This window comes from Strigops habroptila, chromosome Z, assembly GCF_004027225.2.
Source record: "Strigops habroptila isolate Jane chromosome Z, bStrHab1.2.pri, whole genome shotgun sequence".
NCBI classification, from domain to species: domain Eukaryota; kingdom Metazoa; phylum Chordata; class Aves; order Psittaciformes; family Psittacidae; genus Strigops; species Strigops habroptila.
Window position 1 is genome coordinate 82,582,976 of NC_044302.2, and position 13,385 is coordinate 82,596,360.

Consider the following 13,385-nt stretch of genomic DNA (forward strand, 5'->3'; position numbering starts at 1 on the left):
TCTCTGCTTTAAAACAGTTTACAAAATGAATGTAAATCAATGGTGAAAATTTTCTATCTTCATATGGTGCATAAGCGTGAAACTATGTATATAGTGCCTCTTCCTAGACATGAACTCTTCCTCAAAAAAGCCTTCTAAACTAATACACAGTATGTTTAAACTTGACATGGAAGTCATGAAAGTAAGGCTAGTGGCCTTGAGAACTGCTTTCCAAGTGACTGATGACTCAAAAGCTCTTCAAGTCATATACAATTACAGCAGAATTCACAGCAAGTTTGTATCTGTAAAATGAAAGTGTAATCTATCTAGGCTTGCGCTTTTTGACCTACAGCAAAGTAGTTCATTGTGATTGCTGGCAACAACAACAAAAAAGCAAAAAACAGTCAGACACTGAAAAATATGAACAGTCTGGAAGATTTCCTGATTCTGTTGAGCTATCTGCTAAATCACCAAGAAAACCACATTCTTAAGCAGCAGCACATGATCCCCACCCATCTTCTTGAAGTTAGCTGTCTTTAAAAATAAGCAAGTTTGATTAAGCCAACTCTCAAAACAAAATTGTTTGAAAAACTAAAATCACAACTTAAAGTAGGAGATAAGTCTATATAATAGTTTCAACTGCTGATTTCATGCATGTAGTCTTTAGCTTCTACAACATTTAGCTATGCAGTTAAAACTACATTTATGTATGCTATGATGACCTATAGCATACGTAACATTCATTGCAGTAAGATGTTAAAATTAAAATTCCTGTCTTCATCAGCAATGTATTACTAAGGTTTACTTATGACAAAACCCTACTTAGAAAAATGACTAGTTTTCCCTGGTCAGAAGGAGTATTCCTGTTACATTTTTTTTTTTTCTCTCATTGTAAAGACAAAGGAAACAAAGTATTCTGAGGCAGGAAATAATTCTTCCTGTTTAGTGCTGAAACGTAATAAGCAGATGGATACTGTAAACAAAATATATTTTCTTTCAAGTAGCATCTAAACCTACTGTTAGTAACTGATTTTAGACACTCAGAACTCTGTCTAGCAATTGAAGACTTTAAAACGTTTATAAATAGAAACACAACCCACCTAAGAATTTTTTTCAGAGGTTAAGTATTAATGCATAACTTCAAAACCAATGCCAACTGACAATTATTTTTGTTCCAGCACCAAATTCTATATTATTGCTTTCTAAAAAAACCCCCGTAGTGATAATTCATGAAAAACAAAGATGTAATAGCAGCAGGATGACTCCAAATGGAGAACGTGCCTTAAAAATTTAAAATAAGGGAACAGCTTATGTGTAAGAAGGGTCAAAGTCATATTTTATCCTCAGTCAAAAAATCTCTTCAAAGACAAAAATCTTTGCATAAGAACAGTACAGCTCTGAAATTATATAGCTGCAAGTTCAAAACCTAGAGTTACTCTTTTTTGTATTAGTTATTCCGTGACATGAACCATCTTAGTTGCATGAGTATTTTGTATACAAGACAGAAAACACTATCCCAGCAGTGAAAGAATGAGACAGTATTTCATTTGTTCACATAACCATGATTAACTTCCCAACTGATATAGAAAAAAAAAAAAAGTCTTTTAGAGGCCCTTGGACATGAATTCATGAACAATGTAATACAACAGTGGAGGCTTCACAATCTCTGCTTGTTCTCTAAAAAGCAGAAGCAGCTATCTTCCTCTCATGTGACAGCTAAACCGATCTACTCTCGCCTGCACAAAGAACTCTTGTGCCTTTCCTCCATGCAGGTGGGAAAGACCAACCGAGTCTGAAAGCTTTTGCTGAGTAAGCCATGATTATATTTTTTGCAGAATTCAAGTATTATGTGTATTTTTATAGAACATGTTTTCTGAAGTGCTCAAGAAAACTTCATATTTTAACTCAAGCTTGGCTAAAATATTTATTAAATATTCTGATGCTGTTAGGTCTGTGGAAAAATATTTTCCTGTGACTGCACAGAACCCCTGCATACTACAAGAAATCTTCATTTTGTGTCTCTGATCCTGCACTTTTTAAATTCTTATTGTTTTGATTTAATTTAAAGCAAACCCCCTCATCTATTCCAGGCAAGCTGAAGCTTCCCTATAGATACACAACAGCTCGGTTGCTAGTCTCCCTATCACCGTACTTCAGCACAATATAAAATTAATAAATCCAGAGCATATTCCACTGAGGACTTAATCCTGCAGGGTAGGGAGCATTCTGATCTTCATACAGCAAAACCTATTCATAAATCAAGGTAATGACGTGCTGAAGCGACTGCCAGGTGGTGCTTTATTTGAACTGCAGTGACAAAATTAATTAGCGGGCCAAAAACCAAATCTCAGAGAAACTCCAGCTTTGACACCCTTAGGGTGTCTGACATTTCTCAACAGTCCAACCCCAGCTTCATAAGGGAGCAAGGATTTTGCTCTCAAATGTTTCAGCTTCTCATGAATCAGAAGAAAAAGATAAAAGGCTTTTTCTTCCAGATAAAATTTAACTTTCAAACTTTGCACCCCCCAAAAAAAGCAGCATTACAGATCTTCTCAATTATTTTCATTAGCAGTTTCAAACCAACAGCATTACTCCTGTATTACTAGTCCAGAAATGCCAAGGAAATGAACCCAAATCTTAATTCTAAAGTACTAAGCAAGCTCAACAGTGTGATGACTACCATTTTTTAATGCATAAGCTCAGTGGTGTGCACATTAATAACTGCATTATTCACTTTGGATTATTTGCTTCATGAACTATGAAACTAACTACAATAAGATTAATGTACTGCATGGAAACAGACAACTGAACATCTTGTGCAATAAAGGCGGCGAAACATTGTCCTTTGTTTCTGTCTTTATTTTGAAGACTTGCAAAGAGTAATTGAATAGTTAGATCATTAACAACTTGCTCTCTATGGATCAATGATTCAATATTTTAAAACAAGGCATGCAATACACTTGTTATTTAGCAAACTACTGCGAAATGCACAAGCAAGACTCACTTCTGAATAGCTCAGTAAATTTAATACTAATTCTCTGCAAGCATTATTCTTACAAAGGGCATATAACAATTTGGGAAAGCTGAATCATAGTTCCAAATAATCTTCCTGTTCTTAATGTTTAGAAACAGCTTCTTTGCTTCTCTGCTATTGTATTTGGGCAAACAGCTTTATCCAGTAGCCAAGCTGGACCAGATTTTATGAGCAGCAGGAAAACAGGAAAAAGGCAAGTTCTGAAAGAGCTAAGAGTCAATTCACCAAGAAAAGGGAAGCTCTGTCTGCTATATCCACAAATACTCAATCCAAGGGAGGAAAAAAAGTTGTAAGTTGCCTAGTAATTTTATTAATTTTTTTTTATTTTATTTTTATTTTACATTTGCCTGAAGCAAATTAGCAAAGGTAACCTGCATACCAGCAGTGGTCAAACCATTGGTGACCATAGAAAACATTCATGAACAAGTGGTTGCACAGCAGCTCTAACGGAACAATCAGTGCATTTAACAACAGGTTGTGAGGAGAAGAGCCCAGGGTTCTATGGAATAGGACTGAATGAGAAGGAACAAATATGCAAGAATTATATATTCTGCTCAGTGCAAATGCCATATATGGTGACAGTCAATATTGAGTGTGAGCTCAGATGGATGTACAGAGATCATTTTGGGGACTTTAAGCAAGAATTAAGAAGAACTAACTCTGAGTGTGACCATCCAACCAATTCCTTATCCAGTAAGTGGTCCATCTGTCAAATCTATGCCTCTCCAGTTTAGAGACAAGGATGTCATGCAGGACAGTGCCAAATGTCTTGCACAAGTCCAGGTAGATGACATCAGGCACTCTTCTCTTATTCATGAACAGTTACCCTGTTGTGAAGGCCAGCAAATTTGCCCATAGTGAAGCCATGTTGTCTGTCGCCAATCACCTCGTTTTCCACGTTTCTTAACATAGTTTGCAGGAGGATCTGCTACATGATCATGGCAGGCACAGAGGTTAGACTGACCATCCTGTAGTTCCCCAGGTCGCCCTTTTTTCCCTTTTTAAAAATGGGAGTTATGTTTCCCCTTTTTTATCCAGCAGACTGTGCCACAACTTTTTAGATATGATGCAGAGTGGCTGAGCCACTTCATCCACCAGTTCCCTATGACCCATGGATGCATGTCACCAGGTCCCACGGACTTGTGCACCTTAAGGTTCCTTAGATGGTCTCAAACCTGATCTTCTCCTACAGTGAGCGGTTCTTCATTCTCGCAGTACCTCAGGCTTCTCCATATCCTGTGTAACAGCGTCTCCCGTTTCCTTCTTGCGAGGGCCCACATTTTCCCCAGTCTTCATTTTATCACCAACATACCTACAGATTGCCATTAACATCCCTGGCCAGATTTAATTCTACCAGGATTTTAGCTTTCCTAACCTCATCCCTGGCTGCTCAAACAGCTTCTCTGTATTGCTCCCATTGGCTGGATTTTGAAGGCACCTAGCCACACTTTGAGATTTTGGCACTATTCAATAGCCACTGAAAATGAGTCCTACAAAACAAGCCAATAAATACCAGCCCTTCTTTGCAACAGATGCTTGTCACAAAGTTAATGAAATGGGCTTCTCTTCTGCATGTTTCCTAAGGCTACCAGACATTTGAAAGAGGTATTGCAAATGCTCCCAGGGCTCTAATCTTTCCTGCTGTTATTTAATCTCCCAGTACCAACCCAAATGCATCAAGGTATACACGTATTATGGTATTTTCAGGATATAAAAATAGTAGTTACATTACATGATCTCTCAAGCTCTTCACTTTCATATTAAAGAGGTTTGCTAATATTATCATCTACCAGTTGTACTGAAGTAGCATTTAGGACTTAAGAAGCAGGATCCTAGTATGCTAATCATCCCATTTTGTTTTTTTCATGTATCTTGCCTGTGTCTGGTTTTACTGGTCTTACTTTTTTAAACTTCTGCTCTACTTTGTTTACAATTCTCTTCATATTTCTTGTTCATATATTTATCAATCTGAGTTACGCTGGGAATTAATATAAGTAATGTTTTCTTCTGATACAGGAATAATAAACTGTACTAAATAAGCACTAAAGCTTGCTAAAGAGATGCATGTCTGCCCAATACAGAACCATTCACAATGTTATTATCCTGTAAAGTCTGTGCTGTATGGGGAGAGCATGATCTCCCTGTGCGACAAGGAGACCTTCCTGTGATATCTGTCAACTAATCTAGCCACAGGCCAAGCATACAGTAACTACACCCACTCCAACAATGGCAGCTACTATTACAAATGTTTATTTATGTAAGATAACAACAAGCTAGCATGACAAAAAATGACAGGAAAAGGCATTCAAAACTTCTGCAAACATATGGCTAAAAATGGTTATCGTTTCAGTAAGTCCTATTTCAGCTTCTTCAAAGTCCATAGTATAAACAGAAATTAGGTGCAGGAATCTTACCTGATGAGGAAGGAGTATTGGGTGAGGTAACTTAAAAATATAATGTTATAGCAAGCGTAATAACCATATAGGTCTGTGATAACAAAGCAAGGAAGCCAATTACAGGAGAATAATACATACTATTCCTTAACAAAAATATACCATTTTTTATCATCTTCAGTGTATTCCTGAGATTTTATTTAAAAAAAAAAAAAAAATACTTTGCTGCATTCATATCCAGCTTTAACAATGTACTTAGGGTCTTAATTTATAGTAACACATGCTTCTTTAGAAATTAAATTCTTGGTACTAATTACAAATTGCATACTGTCAGAGTGAAAATGCGGTGAGTACACAGTCCTTCGAAAGGAGCCCAGATAAAGGAAAAGGGGTATCTCCAGTATTTGCTTAAAAATTGACATACGAATTGCAGACACATTCACATAGCAGTCTGAAAGCATAACACTAGAGACACATCGCCTAGAAGAGACACATCGCCTAGAAGAGACACATCGCCTAGAAGAGACACATCGCCTAGAAGAGACACATCGCCTAGAAGAGACACATCGCCTAGAAGAGACACATCGCCTAGAAGAGACACATCGCCTAGAAGAGACACATCGCCTAGAAGAGACACATCGCCTAGAAGAGACACATCGCCTAGAAGAGACACATCGCCTAGAAGAGACACATCGCCTAGAAGAGACACATCGCCTAGAAGAGACACATCGCCTAGAAGAGACACATCGCCTAGAAGAGACACATCGCCTAGAAGAGACACATCGCCTAGAAGAGACACATCGCCTAGAAGAGACACATCGCCTAGAAGAGACACATCGCCTAGAAGAGACACATCGCCTAGAAGAGACACATCGCCTAGAAGAGACACATCGCCTAGAAGAGACACATCGCCTAGAAGAGACACATCACCTAGAAGTCACCAGTGATTTGAGAAAGGACACTATGTTACATGTGAATTTGATCAGAAAGGCTTTGCATTCAAGTTTCAGTTTAGCCATTCCCTCTCAGGCTCCTAAGCACAATATAATCTCCCATACGCAAGCACTTGGGAAAAACAGTTTCACAAACAATGGTCTCCCCGCCAAAAAAGATAAAAATGGCATTACATACATCTAGAAAGATACATGAGGTTTAGTGTGACATGTCCCTGCCCGTGGTAGGGGCGTTGGAACTAGATGATCTTAAGGTCCTTTCCAACCCTAACTATTCTATGATTCTATGAGCATGAAATCATACAGATAGATATTACGCTTACACAAAACATGCTAACTTATGCAACAGCAAATAGAAGCAGTACTGAGCATTTATACAGTATTTGAGGGGGAATGTAATAAGTAAAAGCTTTTGGGTTAACTGAATATAATTTTTCCTACCTCTGAAACAATCTTACTAAATGAAACAAGCAAAATTTATTTTTATCTATTGAAATGTATGCAGTTCTACTAAGACCAGGTTCATGAAAGAATAACATTATTTGACAATGTACAAAGCTTTAAAGACACAGGGGTAGTGAATAAAGATGCCTTTATTACCGTCAGATTTCTATTATGCCACTGATTTCCCAGAGCACTGCCAACCCTCAGCAAGTTTTGTGGGCCATCAAGCACTGTCATATCTCTCCTTGCTAGAACCAGTGCCCAGTATGTACAGCTCTACAAACCAGCTCTCTGCATCCCACTCTGACCACACTCCCCAGGTTCTCAAGACCAACAGCATCAGCAACCATTAAAAGGAAAACAGTAAGTGAAAAATAAAATACACAAAAAAGCAAGCCTACACTTTCCTGCAAAAAGTCAAATAACATTTTGAATTCAAATAAAGTAAATGCTATGGGGAAGCTGGGGGTGGTGACTTCACTTCTGCCTTTCAGCAGTACACCAGAAAATGCTTTGGCTACTTCTCATTTCTTGCATTTATTTCTGAAATGAAATAGCACTTTCTGATTCAAGGATAGTACTTTTTAGGATTCCCATGCTTCTGGCTACAAGAAGTCTTTTCCTTCCATCAAGACTGTATAGAGTTATTGTTTTGTAAAAATTTGTAAAATATCATCACTGATTATGCCACCACATCACTTTGAACACTGAAAGCAATCCTGTATCTAAGTAAGTACGTAAAGATTAAGACATGACCAACAGGACAAAATAAACCACGCTATAGAACAACCCCGAATCTACACTCACATTCACCCATTTCCCAGTATTGCATTATTCGAACATTCTGTCGTATCTTCTTACATAGTAGTTGGAACAAATCTGTCTCTAAACTCATGTAGGGCTTTGAGGCTACAAAATATATTGAAAATAAGTAGTAATATTTTAAAATTAATAATAAACACTAGATCATGTCAACTGTATGTTTGGCAAAATGATGAACAATTTCTTACTGCTGTTAGAAAGGAATCTTTACCTAGAAAGTTAATCTTTCACTGTGCTTTCTAAACAGCAGCACAGCAGAACCAAAAAGCAATTCCAGCTCTTAACTCCACTCTGAGATCTCCTCCCCAAGGTAACCATATGGGTTTTGGCTAGGAAGGGATTACAACTGTAACTCAAACTTTCCTATACTACTGTTGAATCAGAATAGCTAAGTTTACCAATTCATCTTTTTATTGCTCCAAAAGGGATCATCAGGGAAGGAGGAAAAAAAGTTGGAAATTCTGAACAGGAATAAGCAGAGGCAACCCTGGTACACAAGTTTTGTGGGCATACAAGAGAGTTCAACAAACTGTAAAAAGTCAAACAATTGAAACTGTCAAAAACCTCAAACACACTTATTTCAAAAGCATCACGAGCAGCACTCAAGTAGTTTTCTTTATTGCCACGGACAGGCATCACATTGAAGTGACTTGTAAGAAAGCTTTTTCATTTATCCTCACCCACAAGCACAAAAGAAGAAACAACCATTGTTTTAGAAGAGGAAGTAATCTTACATTGCTGAAGCTACAAAATAAGTATGATTAAAAAAAAGCATTTACTTGCTTATTGAGAGAACTGTATTCAACAGCACTGGTTATAAGATAAGCACCAAAGGTGCTTTCAGTGGGATGCAGGCCAAGTATATCTGTAAGATAATTATCTGGAGCACCTGAAAATATAGAGATACACATATACTTCAGGCAGAGGAGACATATTTTCAATGACAAAGATCTCTCTCACATACTGGATTCCCTTGAAAAGGGAACTTGAACAGGATTACACTGATGCTCTTAAAATTTGAGTTTTTATTTATTTGACACTTGTTTTAAATATTTAATACTGACGATCATCAGAAATGGAATAAATAGAATATTTAGTACAAGTGCATGATACGAGATACTTCTTTTAAACTATCTGCCTATTTAAATTTCTTATTTCATCAGAAATCAGCTGTCAGCATTCAAACTAATAGGTTTTGATTTCCTGTTTGTTGACCAGTTAAGATATCAGTTACCATTTAAGACCAGTGATACCAATTTTTCTTCAGTATATATGATCTACAACTAGTCAGATCATCTCTAAGGTAGCTGATAGAATAAGCCTGAGGCCACTCAAGCTTTTTGATTAACTTAGTCAAAGCAGAACTGCAAGCTGTGAACCAGCAAGAAATGCAATTAAAATTTGGCTAAGAATTGCCATGCAATTCATCCATGCTAAAGGACCCTGAAGGGTAAGAAAGGAAGTGGTTATTAACCATTCGTGCAGTACCCTCAAGCATTGTTTCAGCTGAGATAGCTATGAAGTCCATGGCTTCAAAGAAAAAGCAGACAAACATTAACACACAGGTGTACTTCCAGATATTTAAATTGCTCTCCCACATAGCCCAAAAGACAAAGATTGTGTTCGTTCTGCAATACTAACACACTAGGTTTTTGTGGACTTCTCCTGTAAGCTCACAATGCAAGCCTCAGACACCCATCTTCGTCCACAATTGTGTTCACACTCCACAAATCAAGTCTAAAATTTAACAGAGCAGTTATCTGGAATTCTAACATTATCAATAAACTTACGTTAAGAAATCTAAAACAACAATAGCAAGACCCTTTCATAAAAGTTCCCAATACAAGGAAGAATGCTGGGATACTCCCACGTGAAGTTCACAATGCCTAAGTATTCATGTACAGCAATGACAAGGTTTCCTTGCTTCATCACTGCCTCCCCACCCAAAAGAACTAATTTTAAAAACTGATACAAAACATGTGGTCAGGCTATTATGAAGTATTAATACTTACCTGAACTTTACAGTGAAGTGAAAGCAGTGGTACTGCCTCCTTGTGACCAGAAAACAGAATGTACTAATGTGTTTATAACAGCAACTTTACTAAAAAAACAAAATTAAGGTATACAGAAAGTAAACTTTATCCAGTGTGCCAAGATTAAAATTGTTAAAACCAGTTTTGATAGGTCGAACAATCATTTAGTTACACATATATGCAAAGAATTTCCACAGTTATCTCAAACTTCTCGTACATCAAACATGAAACATGTTTGAGAAAGTTGTATAAACAAAAGAGAAACCTCCAATCACCCATCTGGAAGATGACATTTCACTACAACACATGAGAAGCAAGGCCATAATGAAGTTAAAATGACAAGAAATTAAGTTTTCTATAGAATGCTTTCTTACCAAGCCCAAATTCACAGCATGGTTTTCAAACATCTTGATTTGCAGGCTATTTTTCATTTTAAAATTACACCTTAGTACAAAAAAGCCTTGCTTTTCTTATTTTTACAAAACTTGTGAACTATAACTAAGCTATAAACCCTGAGAAACACATGGGCCCCTGTTTCAGGCTTGCCTGTTGTAGAGCATAGAAATAATAGAGTCAAATATCAACATCCACTTTTTTATTTTTTTAAGGTGCCTTCCATCACTAAGCAAATTTGGAGACTTATGTAGCTGCGTATCATTCATTTATATTTAACCCTGGAATTCTTTAGCACAGAATTCCACTGCCAGCAACATACTCAACTGAAAGCACTTCCTTGTCCCAACTATTGTTTTTCTACATTTCTTAGCATGCCTCCCTAAAAAAAAAAAATCCAACATGCCCATCCTGAAGTAATTTGAAATAAGGGAAAGCCAGATTACAAATATTTTGCTTATATTTCTCTGCTTCCTAGTTGTCACTATTACCACCACAAGAATGGTCCTGGGGTAACAGTTGGACTTGATAATCTTAAAGGTCTTTTCCAACCTAACTGATTCTTTGATCATTAGAAATTAGCAAGCATGATTCAGGCAGCAGTGGAATTGAAAACATTTTTGCGTTTTAAGTAAAACAGCTCAAGAAAAGCTTCGGTTTTGAATAGCAGAGATTTTATTCGAATTATCCATGCATGCCTTTGGTTTTGTAAAGTGAAAAAGTACCAGAGTTTCACATGTATTAGCACTGTCTTCAGAAACTTATTTTATAAGAAGGGTCCTGGAGGGAAGTTAAAGTAATATGGGGAAAGCACATAAAACTATGTCAGTCCCTGGTATGAGTGTATTGTTTATGAAGGTATCATAAAATGAATGCACTTAATTATAAATTATTTTGCCAAAAGTACATTGAACATTTTAGAAATCCACACGTTAAGCAGCGAGCCTGTTAAAAAAGCCCTATGTATAGGACAGTATTTCTGTAGCTCTGTCAAGTTTCAAAAGCAGGATAGAACAACTCTGGATGCTGCTGCAAGCGTATCACATGTATCCTTCCCTACAAGGAAACTTCAACAGGAATACTGTTTTAATGCACAGATGTATTTTACCCATTACCTGTATTCATTAACGTATTAAACTTTAATGCTGCCCCCCAACAATGTTGTATTTCAGACAATTTAAATATAAGAAAAGGTAGGAAACATGGTCATGCTTACAGCCACACTCACCTGCTCCAGGGGGATACAACAAAATCGCAGCCCTTGTCTGTGATTACAACTGATGTAATACAAAATTCAGCACTGGTGAAGCGTGCAAACACGCAGTCAGACCAGGAGAGACCATGCTACTGTAAAAATGCCATCCTTAAATTAGTTCAAGTATTAGTGACAAAATGCAGTTACAGCAGTGTGTGACGTGTGACATGCATTTAGACTCATAAGGACTGCTGTGCTCGCCTTTTCAAGAAAGAGGCACAGTTAAGAGATGATGTATTGTCGGCATAGGGCTAGCTACTACATGAAAGCAGCAGATTTCAAACATCATCCTCAATGGAAAGCTTTGTTTTCTCTGCAGTTCAGTTCAAAATAACTACTTCCTGATGGCAGTTTTTAAAATCTACTTCCTAAAGTTCAATACATTAGGAAATATTAAAGTTAGGCTAATAAGGAAAAACACTGTGCAAGTCATCTCTTAAAACCTGTCAGGCATAAACACAAGATACAACATTTTTCCTAATTAGCTCATGAAAAAACACAAAAATCAACCAAATAGGAACGTTGAATTTTAACTAAAACCCAAGTAAAGCTAACAATTACATTTTTAATGTTCCAATAATAATATTTTCAATATTCCAAATGATGTACTCATACAACAAAAGGGAAATTAAGACACAGAGTCTACTTTACAGGCCAGAGGTGAACTAGATCATAAACCAGAAATATTACAAGTACTGCATTTTTGTTTGCAATATTAATCAGCTCACAGCAGGCTGCAACAAAGTTCTAAACCCCTCCAATCTACTAGCAGTATGTGACAAGAGATATTTTTGCATTATAGAATCATAGAATGATTAGAACATTATAATACAGTCTTTAAAAAAAGCTGAATTGAATCTCATGGAATGCTGGCAAACCAAAGGACATACAGAACGTTTTTAAAACTGGAGATTCATAATGATTACTGAAAATTTATTCCAGGGACAACAAAGAAAAAATAAAAACTGCAATTTTTTTGTTTCTTTACTAAGCAGCTTTCAAAATATATGAGGAATGAAAAGCAAAAAAGTTAACATAGTTTTTCAGAGTATTCATCTGAGAGCAAACCCACTTAAGCAAGACATCCAAATTTAATTTCTTGTAACTCCCTTATCTGCTATTCCATATCCATTAAAGCAAAGCCAAGTTACAGCTGTTGTGGGTACTTTAAGTTTTTCAGTTTGGTTATGAACCTAAATTTCAGACATAAATACTTAAGTTACATAGATTAAGATGCTTTTAAGCATCAAAAATATAACACTGAGTATTTAAAAAGTAATAATCAAAGAGCAAAGGTCCATAAAATATTTACATGCAAGCAGGAACTTGAATTATACTCTTAGATCAAGTACTAACATTAGAACTGGCATGGTAATAAGCCTGGAAACACATTAGGTAATTTAAATACCTTGGGTCTGAATAAACAGCTATATATGCCACTACAGAGGAAGGAGGGGCCAGAAGTTATCCTAACTTGGGTAGGTAACCTGTTGAAACAGTTGCATATACCATCTTCTCAGCAGCAATGTCAGTTTGAGGAGTTCCTGCTCCCCACCTCAATTATTAATTTCTACTCCTCCCTACTGATACGGATCTGACTCAAAACCAACAACCAAACAAAAACACCCCAACCCAAACGAAAAAACCCAAACAACAACAAAAACCCCCAAAACCAACACCGCACATTCTGAAACTTGAAGTTGGTACGGATAAAAAGGGAAAACTGCTGAACTGGATTTTATCTCCAATACAATTCATAACATGGTCCTGCACCGATTTCCCAAGAAAACAGATAGGATGGCATTTTTGATGAACAAGCTTCAGTCAGTCTTCTAACACATAATAGTAAGGTCTTCCATTTTAACAGTACTCATGCTGTAATAACAAATTATTCCAGTAGAGGAGATGCCCCACATGCAGTGGTGGAATTTACCACACTAGAGACTACAGTTTCACAGGATGAAGAAAGTTTTATTATTAAAATGAAGCTGCAGAAGTAGGAACCACAGCCGCCAAAATCTGAAGTTTGTTCTTCAACCTGAATTTACTCAGCAAGTTAACAGGGGTTATGTCCTGGAG

At 36.8% G+C, this 13,385-nt stretch overlaps 1 protein-coding gene across 2 annotated transcripts in view; it reads right to left on the reverse strand.

The window, feature by feature from the left end:
- Positions 1-13,385, reverse strand: part of MAP3K1 (mitogen-activated protein kinase kinase kinase 1) — a 58,210-nt gene that overhangs the window by 24,300 nt on the left and 20,525 nt on the right. The gene's annotated exons all lie outside the window — the stretch shown is intronic.